Genomic DNA, 18078 nt, shown 5'->3' with positions numbered 1-18078 from the left:
CGAAGAAAGATATAGTTTATATTTAATCACGTAGGCCAACAGCCCAGCCACAATCATAATCAAAATCAATGCAGGTTTGTGTGCAAATACGACATGTGGCAATTAGCCATGAGATGCAGTAAGGAGCACCAACCAAACCTTCCATCAGGTCTATGATTGAACATGATGGCGGCATCCTCTGTGGTTGGGGGAGGGGGTCAGAGGCCTGAGTTTGGGGTCAGACCTTGTTGAAGAGTTTCAGAAAGAGTTCAAGTCCCTTATCTGTTCTGTGACCCTTCCAGCCTCACACCGCCTGCTTTGTCTTGCTCCGCTCTCTGTTTTATTCTTAACTTTTTACATAATATTTGACACACAAACTAATAAACGAATAGTATGAAGGACAATGAGAAAATGGACACCCATGTACTCATAGCCCAGCTGGAGTGCTGGGACAGGGCCCACCGAACTCCCATGGCCAAATCTGGAACCATTTGCCTGTTTTTTTTGGTTTTTAAGAGATGGGTCTTGCTCTGTCACATGGGCTGGGGCACACTGGCTATTCATAGGTATGATCATAGTGCACTACAGCCCGGAACTCCCTGCCTTCACCTCCTGCGTAGCTGGGACTACAGGTGCGAGTCTTTGGGCACAGCTGTCCTTATGGCTTATAATTAAAAAAATAATTTATCATACAGTTATGTACCTTTAAATGATGTGATTTAGTTTTGTTTCTTTCTGAGATTTATGAAAATGGTCTTGTGCTATATGTGAAACTTCTGTGACTTGCTTAAATTGGTCAAAATTATATAATTTTATGAGACTCATTTATGTCGTGCGTAGCTTGCGTGTATTTATTTTTACTAATTTTGCAAATATGCCATTATTTACCAATTCATTCTCTAGCAAGGGACATTGGGTTGTTTTTAGGTGTTTTACCATCATGAACAATGATGCTATGATTTTTTAAAAATATATTTCTCATGCAAGAGTGATGCCGGGGCAAGTTTCTGAAAGCAATAATTGCTGGATCTTTTTTTTTTTTTTTGAGACAGAGCCTCAAGCTGTCCCCCTGGGTAGAGTGCTGTGGCATAACAGCTCACAGCAACCTCCAACTCCTAGGCTCAAGCAAGAGTCCTGTTTCAGCCTCTCAAGTAGCTGGGACTACAGGCGCCCACTACAACACCCGGCTATTTTTTCGTTGCAGCTGTCATTGTTTGGCGGGCCCGGGCTGGATTCGAACCTACCACCTTAGGTGTATGTGGCTGGCGCCTTAACCACTTGAGCCACAGGCGCCAAGCCTAATTGCTGGATCTTAAGGCACAGGAATGCTCGGCTTTATAAGCTGGTGCCCTAAGTTAGCATATGCTAAGTTATGCAGAAATGGCAAATGACTCCCCAACTTTTAATAGATTATAACAAAACAACAGAGGTGCATTTATTACTATCGTGACAGGCCAGTTGCAGGCTACAAGCGCCACCCTATGGAGGATTTTTTTTTAACTTTCAAAAAAACAGCAAACATATTAAAACACTCCTCTTGAGAGTAAGACAGGCAAAATAACTCTTACAGAACAAGATCGATTGGAATTTGATTTCAGCACATGACCTACTGTGAATGTCTCATATGAGGTCTCTGGGTGGAATTATCTGAAAATCTGAGAGCCTGAGCAGGAGGCTGTAGGCAGGAGTCCTTTGAACTTGGTGTTCTGGCAAGAATAAGAGAATAATCATTGGTGGTAAAATTCTGCTAAGAGGCAAAGCGAAGCTTAGGGAGTTTACCTGTGCTGTTTCAGCAACAAGGCTAGGTATAAATTTTTTGTTCTTTCCAGATCATGAAGCCAAAAATTCTAAAGTGACTTCTCTTTTGGCTTTAGGCTCATGGCATCTAATTATCAGTCCCACATACAGAAAGGGACTGGTCATGCCCCACAGGCTTAGGGCATCCAGGGCAACTGGCCTCTCCTGTGTCCCAGACTATAAACACAAATCACAGTTTATTCTGCTTATCTGATGGAGGCTGTGTTTATTGCACAGACTACGACATCCTTATTGTAGTAAATTTGGGGATAATATACGAAAGTTATAATTGAAAAACACAGAACTTAGAGTCATCTTTCTCCCTAAATGATGACTAACAGGGACAGAAAATTAAGAGGAATACAACGATCCCCTTCTAAATTTAATTTAGGAAGTCCAACTATTAGGTTTGATAGAAATAAATATAAGTTGGGTTTTTTTTTTTTTTTTGGCCGGGGCTTGGCTTAAACCCGCCACTCCCGGTATATGGGGCCAGTGCCCTACTCCTTGAGCCACAGTTGCAGCCCAAATGTAAGTTTTTATGATCAAAAATTAAAATATGGCTCAGCGCCTGTGGCTCAAGCAGCTAAGGCGCCAGCCATATACACCTGAGCTGGCAGGTTTGAACCCAGTCCAGGCCCACCAAACAACAATGACGGCTGCAACCAAGAAATAGCTAGGCATTGGGGTGGGTGCCTGTAATCCCAGCTACTTGGGAAGTGGAGGCAGGAGACTTGCTTGAGCCCAGGAGTTGGAGGTTACTGTGAGCTGTGATGCCACGGCACTCTACCCAGGGCGACAGCTTGAGGCTCTCTCAAAAAAAAAAAGAAAGTTAAAATATGTAATTGAAAATGGATGTTTGTTTTCCTTTTTGAGACAGGGTCAGGGTCTTGCTGTGTCTCAGACTAGAGTGCTCTGGTGTCAGGCTGCAACAGCAATCTCGAAATCCTCAAGTGAACCTCCTGTCTCAACCTCCCAAGTAGGTGCCTGCCACTGTGACTGGCTATTTTTTCTATCTTTTCTTTTTTTTTTGCAATTTTTGGCTGGGGCCATGTTTGAACCCACCACCTCCGGTATATGGGGTGGGCACCCTACTCCTCTGAGCCACAGGCACCGCCCCTAATTTTTCTATTTTTGCAGAGACAGGGTCTTACTCTTGCTCAGGCTAATCTCAAACTCCTGGTCTCAAGCAATCCTCCTGCCTTGGGCCTCCCAAAGTGTTAGGCTTTACAAGTGTGAACTATTGCACCTGGCCTGGAAATAGTTTTTTAAATGTTTAAAAACAAGCTTAGGTTATTTCTGAACCAGATTTTGATTTTGTTCTTAGTGGAAGATTTCACTCTGATGGAAACTTATGATATGAGGGGCGTATGACTGTTATGGTGGGTGTCTGTCTCTGCAGGACAGAAGTTTCCATTTGTGGGTGGAAGGTGCCCGTGAACCACAGCTGGGGCAGTTTAAGTGTGGTCTAGTGGGTGCTGAGGGTGCTACAAGAGTGATAATGATCACTGTGTTTTGAAAAGGAGTCTAATAAAACACAAATCTATCACATTCATAGGAAAAATAGTTTTTAAGAAAAACTGTATTACTATTACAATATCAAATCATAAAGTCTAATTATAAAATAAGGTGGCAAATTTTTGTAAACAATGGGACCTTAGACTTTAATGCCAAGGGATGTTAATGATTTAAGAGTTCAGAATTTCTTTTTGCTTCCCCAAATTGACTTATTAGTCACAGAAACCTGAATGCTATTTTTATATCCATACTGATCCAGATAGCTGTATTTCAAATTAAATAAACCGTTGAAGCCTTTCAAACAATACGTGTTTTCCAAATTCATCAATAAAGCAGATTCTGACAAATTCGCTGAAGCAGCTGACTATGAGACTGTGAATAAATGACCCCGTCATTGAATTACTATGTGTTGAAGTGTCTGCTCCACACCAGGGACCTCGTAAGGACGCAAAGGCACAAAGATAAAAACCCAGCTCTTACCAGAGGACTTTCAGCTGAGGAGACTGTCAGGTCTGACTTGGAAAGAGCTGCATCAGGGTCCCAACAGACCTCTACGAGGATTCTGCCTTCACCACGGTGACGCCACCAGGGATCTGTTGTGCACTGGGACCAGGACTGCCCTCCTGGCTCTCAGAATGGGAAAAGGCAGCTGGGCCTTGGGTAGTACATGTACATGGCTGGGAAACTGAGGCTACAAGGGGTGGTGATGGGACAGAGGAGACCCCAACCCAGGCAGGAACAGCCGGGCACCAGCAGAGACCCCAGAAGGAGCCCAGGGCCCAGGCTTCACAAAACCACAGGGTAGCAGGCGGGTACCAGCAGAGACACTCCCAGCAGCCAGGGAGAAAGAGCAATTGCTAGTTGCAGACATCAGGAGGGGCACAAGGTTCAGCTGAAACATGCTTCCTTTCTGCCTGGCCCCTCCCTCCTCACTCTCTCCTCTCCTTCCCCTGTCTCTACAGAAGAGCCACTGACAGCCAGCTTTTGATCCCAGAAGACGACCAGGTTATACAGACTGTCACAGACACGATATCCTGGGGAGAATTCACCCATGGAGATGCCCTCATCTCAACAGACATGACTGCTGTGTGTCAGTGCCTTGTCTCTCTCCCAGGCTGGAATGGTGGCTTCTGGGCAGGAGTTTCCTCAGATCCTCTGCTGCAATCCCAATCCCTGGAAAATGCCAGTCACTGTGGATTGAATGAATGCACAAATGGGATCTAACAGGTTCACTGGTTGCCATCCAGTCCTTACAGTGTATGTGGCGAGAAGCAATTTTTGCAACGTGAACTCTATTCACTTGTAAGATTTACCAAGTTCTCTTCTATTACCCAGTGAGGGAAGACAAAGGTTGGATGAGCTGTCCATAGTCATAGTTTTAGGGTTTATGGGGGTTTATTTTCTTCCAGCTTTGGTAATGACTGCTGATCACACCAGAGAGGGACTGTGGGAAGGTTGAACATACTGTGTTATTTTCCACTTTAGGGTTACGAGGGGGCTTAGGAAAAGATTTTATCTGCCATCTGGGAAGCACATTATTACTTTTGTGGTCCTACTTTGCTTCTGTTTTAGAACATCTGAGACTGAGATGGAATTTGATTCTTTTTTAATTTAATGTTTTCTTCCTTGAGACAGAGTCGTGCTCTGTAGCCTGGGCTAGAGTGCAATGGCTCAGCCTAGCTCACAGCAACCTCAAACTGCTGGGTTCAAGTGATCCTCCTGCCTCAGCCTCCAGAGTGGCTGGGTTACAGGTGCAGGCCAGGATGCCCTGTGTGAGCCACTGCAACCGACCAGGGATGGAATTTCAGTTTTCAGTCTCTGTTCTTGGTGTTACCAAATTGGTGCTGGCAATCTTCTGTGGAACCTGAACAGAAGTTTTCGGAAAAGAATTTGGAGGAAAGAGACTTTGTTCCAGTGAACAGTTTGAGAAAGAGAAGGAAGAAACAGCACCTGGTATAAAACAAATGTGGAAGGTGCATCGCAGAGAACAAAGGTTGCAGAGGTTGCAGAGAACAAAGGGTTGGGGTTTTACTGAGGGAGTTCCCGCTCAGGTGGAATAGGATCTGTTTATGCAAATGAAGGATTGGACCCTGCTTCACTTCAATTGGTTGGATGCGCTCAGCTGAGCCCTGATTGGCTGAGGCAGGTGAGCTCTGATTTGTTGATTCAGGTGAGCTCAGAAAGTTGTTCGCAGTGCAAAAGCTCCAGGTTTTCTGGGAACTCAGAGTATATGTGTGGCCCGTGGTCAGCAAATGGCTGCTTGGCTGCATTTTAAATTTAGCCCTCGTTAGCCACTTGGGATCCAGATTGGCTCTTTTAGGTCCACACTTGTTTATAGAAAAAATAATCTGCGGATTATTGGAAGAGATGGCTTAACCTGTCAAACAGGCAAAATAAGGTGGCATTTGGATCTGGATCATAAATCCCTGGATCACACTTTTTCAAGATTTCTTTTCACTACCGTAACTTATGAGAAGCCAGAATCCACTGAAAACTCTTCTGTCTGATACACATAAACAATTTTGAGTCAGGGTTAAGTTCATGGATTTTTGGAACCATTCACTCTGAGGTTGGGGTCACTACCACCGTCACTGTTTTGTAGCCGAGAGCCCTTGGGCCGTTTACATCTTCTAAATCTAAACCCTGGTTTCTTCATCTGTAAAATTTCATGGAGCTGTTGTAAGCAATAAATAAGCTGTTTAGCACAGTGCCTCACTGCGATCAAGCCCTGAAAAAATGTTCTTTTGGTATTCTCATTCAATAAACATTAATAACATGCTTGGCCATACTTGATGCAAAAACACTCCCTTTTATTAAGCAATTTAAAATTTCTAATGAAAGAAGGGCTTACAATTCATTGCAATTATAATCACATATGCTGCCATTTTGGTGTTTCTAAATATAGATACTGCTGGTCTGGTTCTAAGAGGCCCCAATAAGTCAATCCAAGCAAACTGTCTAACTTCAGGGACACCTACTGCGCCACTTTGCAGTCTGATAACGTCACTGAGTCCTGATTCCTCCTTGTTCAACATAAAAATACAAGGAAGTTGAAATACACCCGGGCTTGCCTTTAAGCCAAGGAAAACTTCCCCTTCACCTTCTGAGGGTCACAAGAAGGCAACTGACAAAAGGGACATTAAAAGAAAAGACACACAAATTTATTTGATCAGTTTTCAGTGACACAAGGGCTTTCAGAATAAAGGCCCAAAGATAACAGCAGAAACTGTTCATTTTTATGCTTAGGCTCCAAAAAGTAGGATAACCACGTAGAAATATGATTGGACTGGACAAAAAGGGTATTCTCCTCCCTAGCAAGCAAGCAATCAGTCCTTCCTTAGACACCAGGTGAGTGTCCTGTAATTCCATTTTGATACTATCCACTTTGGAGACAGCCTCAGATCCCACTGGCTGGGGGCTCACTCCCCAAGACAGCCCCCCTCTTGCTTGAGTTACCAATCCCGAGTCCAGGCCTGGAGACCTTCTGACTGGCAGCTACAAGTTGGGTTCAATTCACTTGCTAGAGAAGCCCACAGGACTCAGGGAAACACTTAGTTGCCTGCCAGTTTATTATAAAGGGGGAAGGGGCTCAGAGCTTCCAGGCCTTGCTGCTGCACTGCCCTCCAGGAAGCTCCCTGAACCCCATCCTCTTGGGTTTTTCCAGAAGCTTCAGTGTGTCAGCATGCCCTCCTCCAGGGTAGGCAGAACCCTCTCTGGAATGAAGGCCATAGGACCCACATTTAGAAAGGCCAGAAAGATGAGAATAATACACTGGGTGGGTGAAACAGCCTCCCAAGTAGCTGGGACCGCAGGTGCCCACCATCACACCTGGCTACTTTTCATATTTTTGTAGAGATGAGTCTTAGTCTTGCTCAGGCTGGTCTTGAACTCCTGAGCTCAAGCAATCCTCCCGCCTCAGCCTCCTAGAAGTGCTAGGATTGCAGGTGTGCTAAGATCACAGGTGTGAGCAACCACTCCCCACCCAAAACAGATATTTAACTGGTTAGCAATGTTGATTTTCTAAGATAGGTGGTAGATATGCACGCAGCCATCAAATTTCCTTTTAAACTCCCTTTCTGTGTCTTATTAACACATTAATGCTGCATAATACATAAATATTTAAGAGTAATAAATAGCAATGATCAGAAAGTATGCTTTTTTTTTTTTTTTTTGAGACAGAGTCTCATATGTCCCCCTGGGTGGAGTGCGCTGGCTCAGCTCACAGCAACCTCCAACTCCTGGGCTCAAGCGATTTTCTTGCCTCAATGTCCCAGTAGCTGGGACCTCCCCTGGACCCAGGCGCCCACCAAAACGCCCGTCTATTTTTTGGTTGTAGTTGTCATTGTTGTTTGGGCGGCCGGGCTGGGTTTGAACCTGCCAGCTCCCGGGTATTTGGCTGATGCCCTAGACACTGAGCCACAGGCGCTGAGCCAAAACATATGAAGTTCATTTCTGAAGTGCAAATTTGGAGAACTAGCCAAGTGGAAGCAAGGTATCAGTTTGCTTAGAGTCCTTTTGGTTCTTGACTATCAGGAAAAATTAAGTCTCTTCCTTCCTTCTTCCATTCTTCCTCTTTCCCTTCCTTTCCTCCTTCTTTACCTCCTTCTTTACCCTCCCTCTCTCCTTTTCTTTCTCTTGCTATCATAAGTAGGACACTTAAATGTGAATTAATGACACCCAGTGGCGGGCGTTTCCAGCCCTTGATCCTTCGGATTTCAGGATTTCTTTAGGAACGTTCAAGTCTGACGACGCGCTGGCGAGAAGGCAGCCCTCCGCCAGCAGGGGGCAGCACACACCGGGTCGCGCAGGCGGCGCTCCCGGGCTCGGGGCACCCGCGGCGGGAAAGGCCCAGAGCCCCTGCTCTGCCTTTGCTCTGGGGCCTGGGAAGGGGGTGGCTAACCAGGGTCAGCGGGTTGCCTGACACTATGGCACTCATGGCCAGAGATTATTGTCCTCGAAGGCTCCCATGCCCCCAAATTGAAGAGAATGAAATAGAAGGTGCCTTCTGGGGGTGCCTGTCTCCCCCACCTTAGTACTCCAGTGACGCACGGGGTGACCCCTGCACTCTGGGAGGCTGAGACAGGTGGATTGCTTGAGCTCAGGAGTTCAAGACCAGCCTGAGCAAGGGCCAGACCCGTCTCTACTAAATAGATAGATAAATAAACAATAGAAAAATGGGAGGGGGGGTGTTGTGGCGGGTGCCTGTAGTCCCAGCTACTTTGGAGGCTGAGGCAGGAGGATGGTGAGCTAGGCTGATGCCACTGCACTCTGGGGGTACGGGATTGACACAGTGAGACTCTGTCAAATAAATAAATAAATGTATGCTCATGGATGACAAATGGAAATATGGAAAATATGACACAACTGAGGCTGTTTTTAGACATCTATGACATGATGTTACCCAAATTATTTCCAGGGCCTTTACTAAAATGGTAAAATTGTCAGGACTTCCCTTGACCTCATTGCTCCCGGGAACCACTCCTTCCCTATTACAGCCAGTAGCCGCAGCCCTTGAAGACTCAGCTATCTTTCCCAGAACCCACAGAGAATCGGGATTGTTTCTAACTTTCACAGGATAAAGCAGAGTAGAGGCAAACATCGGTTCTATCAAGGAGAAAATGCTCCTTACGGGAAATCCTGGCCTGGAGGCACCAGAGAGAGCCCGGGACTCTGGGGCTAGAAGTTCTATCCCATCCCAGGTGCTGCTGTAGGACCTGGAGGGGCCCTGCTGCCCTCTGCAGCCCTTGGACCCAGAGCTTCACTTCCAACCTGATATCAGCAATGCGGAGTCCAGCCCCTCCTCACCTGTCACCCTCTGCCTCTCACCCCCACTCTGGTATTGCAGAATAGCTTTCTGTTCCTGGAGCCCACAAAAGTCCCTCCTGTCTTGGGACATCTCTGTTTTCTGTTCCTTCTGCCTAGAATGCTTTTCCCTCCAGACCTAACCCCCAAGGCTCAGTCTCACACCTTCAGGGATTGCCAGACTGTCCACAGGGATCCTCACAGACATCAAACCCAGGACGTTCCAAACTGGTCCACTGGGTTGAACCTGGCTCCTCCACCCTGATGGCTGAATAGTTCCTTAATTGCTGTTTCCTCATTTGTGAAATGAAAGGAATCAGAGGCTTTGTGTGAGTTTGTGAGGATTAAATAAGATATATATGCATGTGTGTATATATACGTGTGTGTGTGTGTGTGTGTCACGGAGGACAGTGCCTGTTCACTAGAACACCTTAATACCTCAATGAATGGCAGCTTTTACAGTCAAGGGTAACATCTTCCATAAACCGGCTCCTCCTACCTCCTCTCCCAAGGCAGAAATCCGATCAGTGTCTTTCCACTTTGTCCTGTCTCTCACCATCCACATTTAACTAATAGAAAGATCCAGCGTGCACTCCAGGAACCCAGCCCATTCTTTCCACAGCCCCCTAACCTCACGCCCTAGATCCTCCCGGCCCTGCTTCTTGCCTGGGTGGTTGGACAGCCTCCAAAGCCTGCCTGGGATCCAGACTCCACTGACTTACTCTCCTCATGTGACAAGAGACTACCAGGAACAGCTTTGGGCCGACACATTTGAAAATCAGACACAATGACCAATTCCCTAGGAAAAAAACATAACTTACTAAAAACGACTTAAGAATAAAAACAATTATGGATGGATGGTCATGCAATTATTGGGGAAATTGAAACAGAAGTAAAAATATGTATCAAATTAAGCCTTAGATTTTATAGGGGAATTTGCCTACCTCTCATGGAATGGATCATCCCTACCTTACACAAACTCTTCTAGAGAATAGAAAAAAAAAAAAGTGCAGGCTGTCCCCAAAGTCACCATATATAGGAAAATGGGAAATTATGGCTAAATGTACTTTTATTTACAAAATATTCGTTATAAAATTTTACAAAAAGATGGCCAACACATAGAGAACACTTTGTAAATACTATATAAAACTTTGCAATGTATATTTTGTAGAATGAGGGTAGAGCTCCCACAAAGACATACTATAAGTACAGTGATTTTGAAACAGGAATATTCTCAAGAATTCCTTCTTAACATATTTTTAGAAGCTGTATAATGATCTGATGCACATTTCTCAAATATGCCAACCCTGAGAAAATTGGGAGGCAGAAATCTCATGTCATTTGGAAGTGAGTGAAAGTGACTCAAACATAATTTTATAAATACATAATCCAGAAACCTTTCTCAATAGACAGGTTCCGTTGAACCTAATTCTCAAATAAAACCTTGAAAAAAAATCTGGTATCTCACATAGAAAAGATCCTTAGTTTTTACAGTGGCAATATTATCAGTTTTTCTGACATAGTAGAATAGTTGATTTTCCTAAGATGATACGAAATGACATCTTAAAACTCTTAAAGGCTTTCCTCAAGACCATTTTCTGCTAAGAACATACATGTGCACAGACACATATTCAGATTGTTTGGAAAGCCAGTAATTTGTGCTGTCATACGACAGCAATCATCAGTTCCACGTGTGTTTGAAATCAACTGCAAAGCCAGGTGTGTGTAGTGTTTAATTTAAAGTTTTAACCTCTGTTTTAATCAGTTCACATGGAACTGGGTTTGTCTTTAATGTGAGCGAGACAAGCTATTCCCCACCCCTGCTGAATAACCATCCCTTCCCCACTTACCTGCAATGCCACTTTTGAAAACTCAAGTATCTAATTATAGATGAAGTGAAAGCACAGTTTTTGAGCTGAACAAGGACATTAAAGTTCAAATAACACCTAGAAATAATTCTACTCAGCACTTCCAATATTTTCCTTAGAAAGCATTGTCAGAAGGAATTGCAAGGGGAAAGTGGCGTTTGCTGTATTGTCTGGATGACAGAAACTCAGAACATCATTTATCTCAAGGACTCGTATAAATACTCACATCCCCTATGACATTTAGGATATCAAAAACACTGGCCCCGGCTCGGCACCTGTAGCTCAAGTGGCTAAGGCGCCAGCCACATACACCTAAGGTGGCGGGTTCAAATTCAGCCCAGGCCCGCCAAACGACGACGGCTGCAACCAAGAAAGAGCCATGCATTGTGGTGGGCACCTGTGGTCCCAGCTACTTGGGAGGCTGAGGCAGGAGACTCGCTTGAGCCCAGGAGTTGGAGGTTGCTGTGGGCTGTGATGCCACAGCACTCTACTCAGGGGGATAGCTTGAGGCTCTGTCTTTAAAAAAAAAAAAAAAAAACACTGGCCTGGGGTGGCACCTGTGGCTCAAGGAGTAGGGCGCCAGACTCGTATACTGGAGGTGATGGGTTCCAAACCCAGCCTAAAAACTACAAAAAAAGAAAGAAAGAAAGAAACACTGGCCTGGAAAAGGGAGGGAGCATCCCAAGATGTGTACATCCAACTCTTTTATTTCAGTTACAAAATGAAATTCTGGAATGAACTCTAGTGATTCTTGAATAAGACATGAAGATTGTGCTGTGGCATCAGCCTAGCTCACAGCAATCTCAAACTCCAGGGCTCGAGAGATCCTCCCGTCTCAGCCTCCCAAGTAGCTGGGACTACAGGCACCTGCCATGACACCCAGCTAATTTTTCTATTTTTAGTAGAAATGGGGTCTCACTCTTGCCCAGACTGGTCTCAAACCCCTGACCTCAAGCAATCCACCCATCTTGGCCTCCCAGAGTGCCAGGATTACAGGTGTCCAGCCTCAGTGAATTTTTCGGGGCCCCATATAGTAGTGGTAACTACGACACAATGTTGAATACCAGATCTCTACTCAATCCTGTTTTTTAAGTGAATTATTTCTCATCAGTCTGCCTCATTCATTCCTAAAACTGGCATTTCAGAGACCAGCAGAGAAGCACAGCTAAGAGCAAGATTTTGGAGCCAGAGTGCCTGAGCTGACGTCCTTCTCAGCTCCTTCCTCACTCTGAGATGGGGGCCTGCCATTCCACCTCTCTGTGCCCTGGTGCACCCACCCGTAGGAGGGGATGAGAATCGTGCCGCCCAATGGCATGGGGCTGTTGTAAGGATGTCCTTAGCTAATGCTTCTATAGAGCTCAGTACATAATGGGAGCTTTAATAAATATCCTATGATTATTTATTTTATTTGAGACAGAGTCTCACTATGTCACCCTCAGTAGAGTGCTGTTGCATCACAGCTCACAGCAACCTCAAACTCTTGGGCTTAAGCAATTCTCTTGCCCCAGCCTCCTAAGTAGCTGGGACCACAGGCGCCTGCCACAATGCCTGGTGGTTATCATTGCTGTTTAGCAGGCCTCAGCTGGGTTTGAATCCACCAGCCCCAGTACATGTGGTCGGCGTCCTAACTACGGAGCTATTGGCGCTGAGCCCTATGATGATTATTAAACAGATAATTTTAACATTCTCAAAACATAAAAATAAAAGGATATGAACCACAAAATTCAAGTCAATTTGCTGAGGGTGTTCATCTGACTTTGTGCAGGGTTCCATGCCATGCCTGTGCTAATGCCTCCAGGACAGCATCTGCCCCCAGACTGCGTGTTATCTGTCCTCAGCACACTGGCAGAAGGGCCTTTTATTCAGCACAGCCCCTCTGCTAAGAAATCAGAGAAGAGGCACAAACGCAGCAAGAGGGGTCCTTCAGGAGAGTTCAAACACCTAAATGTATTTTGGCTAGCCATAGAGTGGCTAAGCACCAATTTAAAGGGGCAAGGAGCCCCACTGTTGGCCGGAGAGAGCCCAGCACGGCAGCCAGACCTAAATTGTATCTCTAGCTCTGCCTCTGACTCACTCCACAGTGTTGAAACACAGAAGAATCTATCGTTTTCCAGCTGCAGCAGAGGGGTGAATAATTGTGTACAGGTTATTTTTTCCTTCCATTCAAGGTGCTGATGACAGGACAGCCATATTTTATTGGGTTGTAAGTTAATGTAAAAAGCTGCAACAAAACACACAGATGGGGACTGTCTGCCAGGTGGAGGCAGCCTGGAGGACAGAGTTTGGTTACGGCCACTCTCTTCCCCTGCTGCCAGCATCAAACCAGGCACAGAGGCGGCTGAGCCAGTAAAGACTCAGCTCACAGGCTCAGACCTCTCTCTTCCTGCACCACTCCTTGCCCTAAAGCCACCCTGGTGATTACATGGGGCCCACCCAGATAATCCAGACAAATCTCCCATCTCAAGATCCTTAACTTAATCCCATCTGCAAAGTCTTTTGCCAAGCAAGGTGAACTATCCACAGGTTCTAGAGTTAGAACATGTGCGGCTGTGGGGGCCGTTACTCCACCTGCCATAGTTGGTGGAGTGCTTGTGGGGTCTCAGAGCAGAGGCCTATGTCTCTTCCAGCAGGATGGCTCAGGACAGTTTTGTGGGCTGAATAAACTGCTAAGTGAAGGACCCTGAATGGCTTATCCTGTGTGTGTTGAAGGGTTCTCAACCTTCCTAATGCTGCTCTGTATTTCCATTGTTACATAGGGGTCGCGGGCCACAGGTTGAGAACCGCTGTTCTTGACAGACCTTCTGGGTGAGCATCTGCCTCATCTCTGCTGCTTGGTTCCTTCATGTCAGATTTGGGGGTGACAATAGTAATACAAGAACCCCAGAGGGTGGAGAGGGATTAAGGGTGTGAATAAAGGTGGTGCTCACTGCCTGCTAGCGGCGGTGTGATGATGGTAGTGATGGGTTTTTTGATTATAAAAAGGCCCCAGAGAGCAGGAGTGGGACCAATTAATGGGAGGTACAGGGAAGTAAAATTCAACTCAGCATAAGAAATGTCCTTTGGGGCTGGATACAGCGGCTCACTCCTGTCATCCCAGCACTCTGGGAGGCTAAGGCAGATGGATCATTTGAGCTCAGGAGTTCAAGACCAGCCTGAGCAAGAGTGACACCCCCATCTCGACTAAAAATAGAAAAACTATCCAGGGATTGCGGCAGGTGCCTGTAGTCCCCACTACTCAGGAGGCTGAGGCAAAAGGATCACCTGGGCCTAAGAGATTGCAGTTGCTGTGAGCTGTAATGCCAAGGCACTCTACCCAGGGTGACAAAGTGGGACTCCATCTCAAAAAAAAATAGTTAAGAGTGCAACAAATATGATAAAAACAAATTAGCCCCAATTGTTAATATCATTATTATTATTTGCAGTTTTTGGCCAGGGCTGGGCTTGAACCCGCCACCTCCAGCATATGGGGCCAGTGCCCTACTCCTTTGAGTCACAGGCGCTGTCCCTCAATTATTTTTTAAGTGACTGTTCACATCTCTCTCAAGTCCGTTTTGAACTCAGCTTCTTCACATTCTCATCCTTTCTCTTCCCTTTACTGACACAGGCTAAGATTCAGGTTCTGCTCCACCCTTCCAAGGAAACCTCTGGGCAGAGGGACATTAATACCAGGCCAAGTGGTGGCTCTTCCGTCTTCATCCCAAAAATGTAGGAACATGGCTCAAAAGTCTTTAAATCAGTGGTCCTCAACCTTCCTAATGCCGCAACCCGTCAATACAGTTCCTCATGTTGTGATGACCCCCAACCATGGTATATGGGGCCAGAGCCTTACTCACTGAGCTACAGGCACCGCCCTATCTCATTATTTTGATGCTACTAGAAACATCTTTGAAAATTTATTTTTTCACACCTGTTTCCTCAGGGGCATATTCCTTGACCTGGAATTGCCTTGCCAAAAGAGGACCAAGCAGCAGAGATGAGGCAGATGCTCACCCAGAAGGTCTGTCAAGAACAGCGGTTCTCAACCTGTGGCCCGCGACCCCTATGTAACAATGGAAATACAGAGCAGCATTAGGAAGGTTGAGAACCACCGGTCTGGAGCCTCAGGGATCCACTCTCGTCCACAGGACGACCCTTGCACACCATCCCACCCCCACCTGTTCTTCTTGACTGCCTCAATTATTCCTTAATCTAAGAGATGTCTTCCAGACTATCATCTGGACACAGTTGGGTTTGTCAACAGATCTGCTTAAATTTCACCCTTTCCATGTGAGGCAGGAGCATAGCGTTTTAACCTCCTTCCTCTGAGACACCCTGTCTTTGAGGAGCTGGCCAGAGGGGTTTCTGGCCACTGGGCCCTCGAGTTGGCTCCTGCAGATGGTGAAAACCTTGGCGTGGAGACAGCATTGCAAATAGAGAAGGAATAAACAGAAGGGAACGGATGTTTTCTGGGAAAAGCTGCGCTACTGGCCTTATTATTGAATGAATCCTGCCTTTAAAAGGGGGCAGTGAGTCACAGCTGACGCATCAGAGGTTGACCCTGGACCCCAGGGGGAGGGGACAGCAGGTCCTGATGGGGTAGGATGAGGGCAGAGATGTGGAGGCAGAGCCAGTTGGAAGGATGAGGACCAGAGCCACTTCTGTGAAAATGAATGTGTGGCTGGAAACACTGCTTAGGTGGAAAGGGGGATTAGAGAGTCAGATGCAGAAATCGTGAACACAGAGGCTAAAGCAGAGGATACGTGTAAAGTTCAAGTGCGAACCAACAAAGAAAGGAAAAGACCCAGGAGCTGGGCGGGGGGGAGTCACTTGGTAGAGAGCAGGGTTTAACATCTGAAGCCCTTTTCCTGGTCTGAGCCTCTAAAATCTTGGACCACTTAGGAAGGGCCAGGGCCAGACTTCTTAACATCTTCCACAAAAGCACTTTAGTCTTTGGAAAGAGCAGGCTGCCCCTCCTGAGGTCGATCATTTTTGCCTTTGAGCCTAACTGAAATTCAATTCTACAAAACATCAATCTAAGTGTCTCCATTTTTAAAAAAACAGTCACTGAGGAATCTCCCAAGTTCACTTCTAATCTTCTTTAGATCCCGGATATTTAAAAAAAATGCATTGATTGTTGCAGATAAAGATTTTAATTACACGATCTTAATTTTATGTGTCATTACCTTCATTACTAGGTGAATTTCAGCTTTTGGCTTCTGGAATCTCTGCTTTAGGCTCCAGATGGCAAACGCACACCCGAGTCCGACTGTAAAGCAGGGGTCCCCGTGGGTGCTCACCCCTTGCTGTGGAGAGACCACAACAGGGCTCTCGAAGTGGAAAAGTTGACTCCAGCAACTCAATCCTGCAATGAGCCTCTTAAGAATGGTACAGGACAGCCTGGTAACGTTTATGATACTGTCATGGTCACTGACAAAGTCCCACCGCAGGCCAACTGGCAGTAAAGAACCGGAAAAACATGAAGAAATGCATCCTGGCTGCAGGACTGAATGGCAGGTCTGAGCTTTTTATTTCCCCTAATTATTTTCTGGCAAAAAAAGAAATCCATGGAAGAATAACTGGGTAACGTAATGCTGACCAGAGAATTGAAGCAGAAAGTGAGAGCAGGACGGATAGACACGAAGAACCATCCTCCGGGGTGATGCCAAGAGCTTGAAGACTCGATTCAGTATTTGGCAACTGCTAATAGCTCCTTCCAGGGCCATGGGTTCCTCCACCTGGCAGAACCTGCTCCCCCAAGCTCACCTGGAAGCTGCCTTTTAATGAAAAATGTTAACCGCAGGGGCTACTGATTCCTCTGTCTTTAAAAAGCAAGTACTTCTCATTACATGTCATTTGTTGCAGATGTGGATTATTTAAAATTAAGGCTAGTTTAGCCGATATGATGTTTTAAGCATGCACACCCATGTTGATCCAGTTTGATAAATGTTAATACTTTATGCCATTTGGTGCAAAACTGCCATCTGTTCCCTTGGTCTGGTGGTCACGTTTGGAGCCAGCAATCCCTACAGCAGGAAGGACCAGAGGCTGTAAGGTCTCTCTGGGAGACTCAGAGTGGGTAGGAAGCTCTTTGTGTCAGACCCTCCTGATGTCAAAGGTCCCAAACAGGGATAGAGTGCAGTGAAGGCTGGTCGCCAGGCCTCTGGACAATGCACATAGGCACTGATGGGTGGTGGTGGTACCAAGTAGGGGGCCAATGGTGCACACAGGTACAGGATAGGGTGGATGGGTCGGGCCCCGGACTGGGTACTGGGTGTTAGCAGTGAAGGGCAGCCCTTCCCACAGGCCCTCAGACGGTGTACGTGGGTACCAGTGATGGGGATGACAGGCCAAGCCTATTGTCAGGCTCCCTCAGGGTGTGACCCCCTCCAACAGCTGTGAGCGTGAAGGGCTCACTTCCAGACCCTAAGTGGTGTGCTCACATGCCAGTAGCAGCAGTGGTGAGTAGGGTGGACCTGGCCCCAGGTGCCCCCACCTCTAAGGTGCATGCAGGCAATAGCACCAGCAGGTGGGCTGGGTGGATCCCTTGGTGCCCAGATGTTGGGCACTGGTGGTGGCAAGTAGACAAGCCTGTCAGGCTCCCGATGGTGTGAGTACCAGCTGAGGGAGAGGGAGTGGGTCAATCCTCCAGCCCCTGGACAATGTGCCAGGTGGTTGTGGTGGTGGTGGGTGGGGTGTTCTGGCACTATGCCCAGCAGGTGTGTGGCCCTGCTCCTTCCCCCAGGTCAACACGCCCATGGTCCCCAGCCTCTATGTTTATGGAAGGAGCCAAAAAACCAACTTTGTTTGGCTACAGCTGTGCTCTTGGTGGTTTTTGGCTAGAGGACACTGGCAATGGAAAAATAATAAAATCACATGATTTGAGCAGAAACAATCGTTTAACGTTCTATCTTTCAGAAACTTGAGGAGAGAATCTCTCCTTCCAGTCTTACTCTGGAGGACTCAGGCAAACTACATTCTGGTCCTAGAAAAAGCTTGCAAGTTCCATAAGGAGAACTTTAGAAATCAAAGCTGTTACTGTGCCAGGGCACAAGAAAAATCCAATTTCCCTGTGAATCAGCTACTCTAGTGCGCTGCACAGAATTTACTTATTTTGACCATTACACTTGAACTAGAA

The sequence above is a fragment of the Otolemur garnettii genome, unplaced genomic scaffold (genome assembly GCF_000181295.1).
Source record: "Otolemur garnettii isolate 467f Iridium unplaced genomic scaffold, OtoGar3 scaffold00067, whole genome shotgun sequence".
NCBI classification, from domain to species: domain Eukaryota; kingdom Metazoa; phylum Chordata; class Mammalia; order Primates; family Galagidae; genus Otolemur; species Otolemur garnettii.
The sequence above is the reverse complement of the archived record's forward strand: the minus strand, read 5'-3'. Positions refer to the sequence as shown.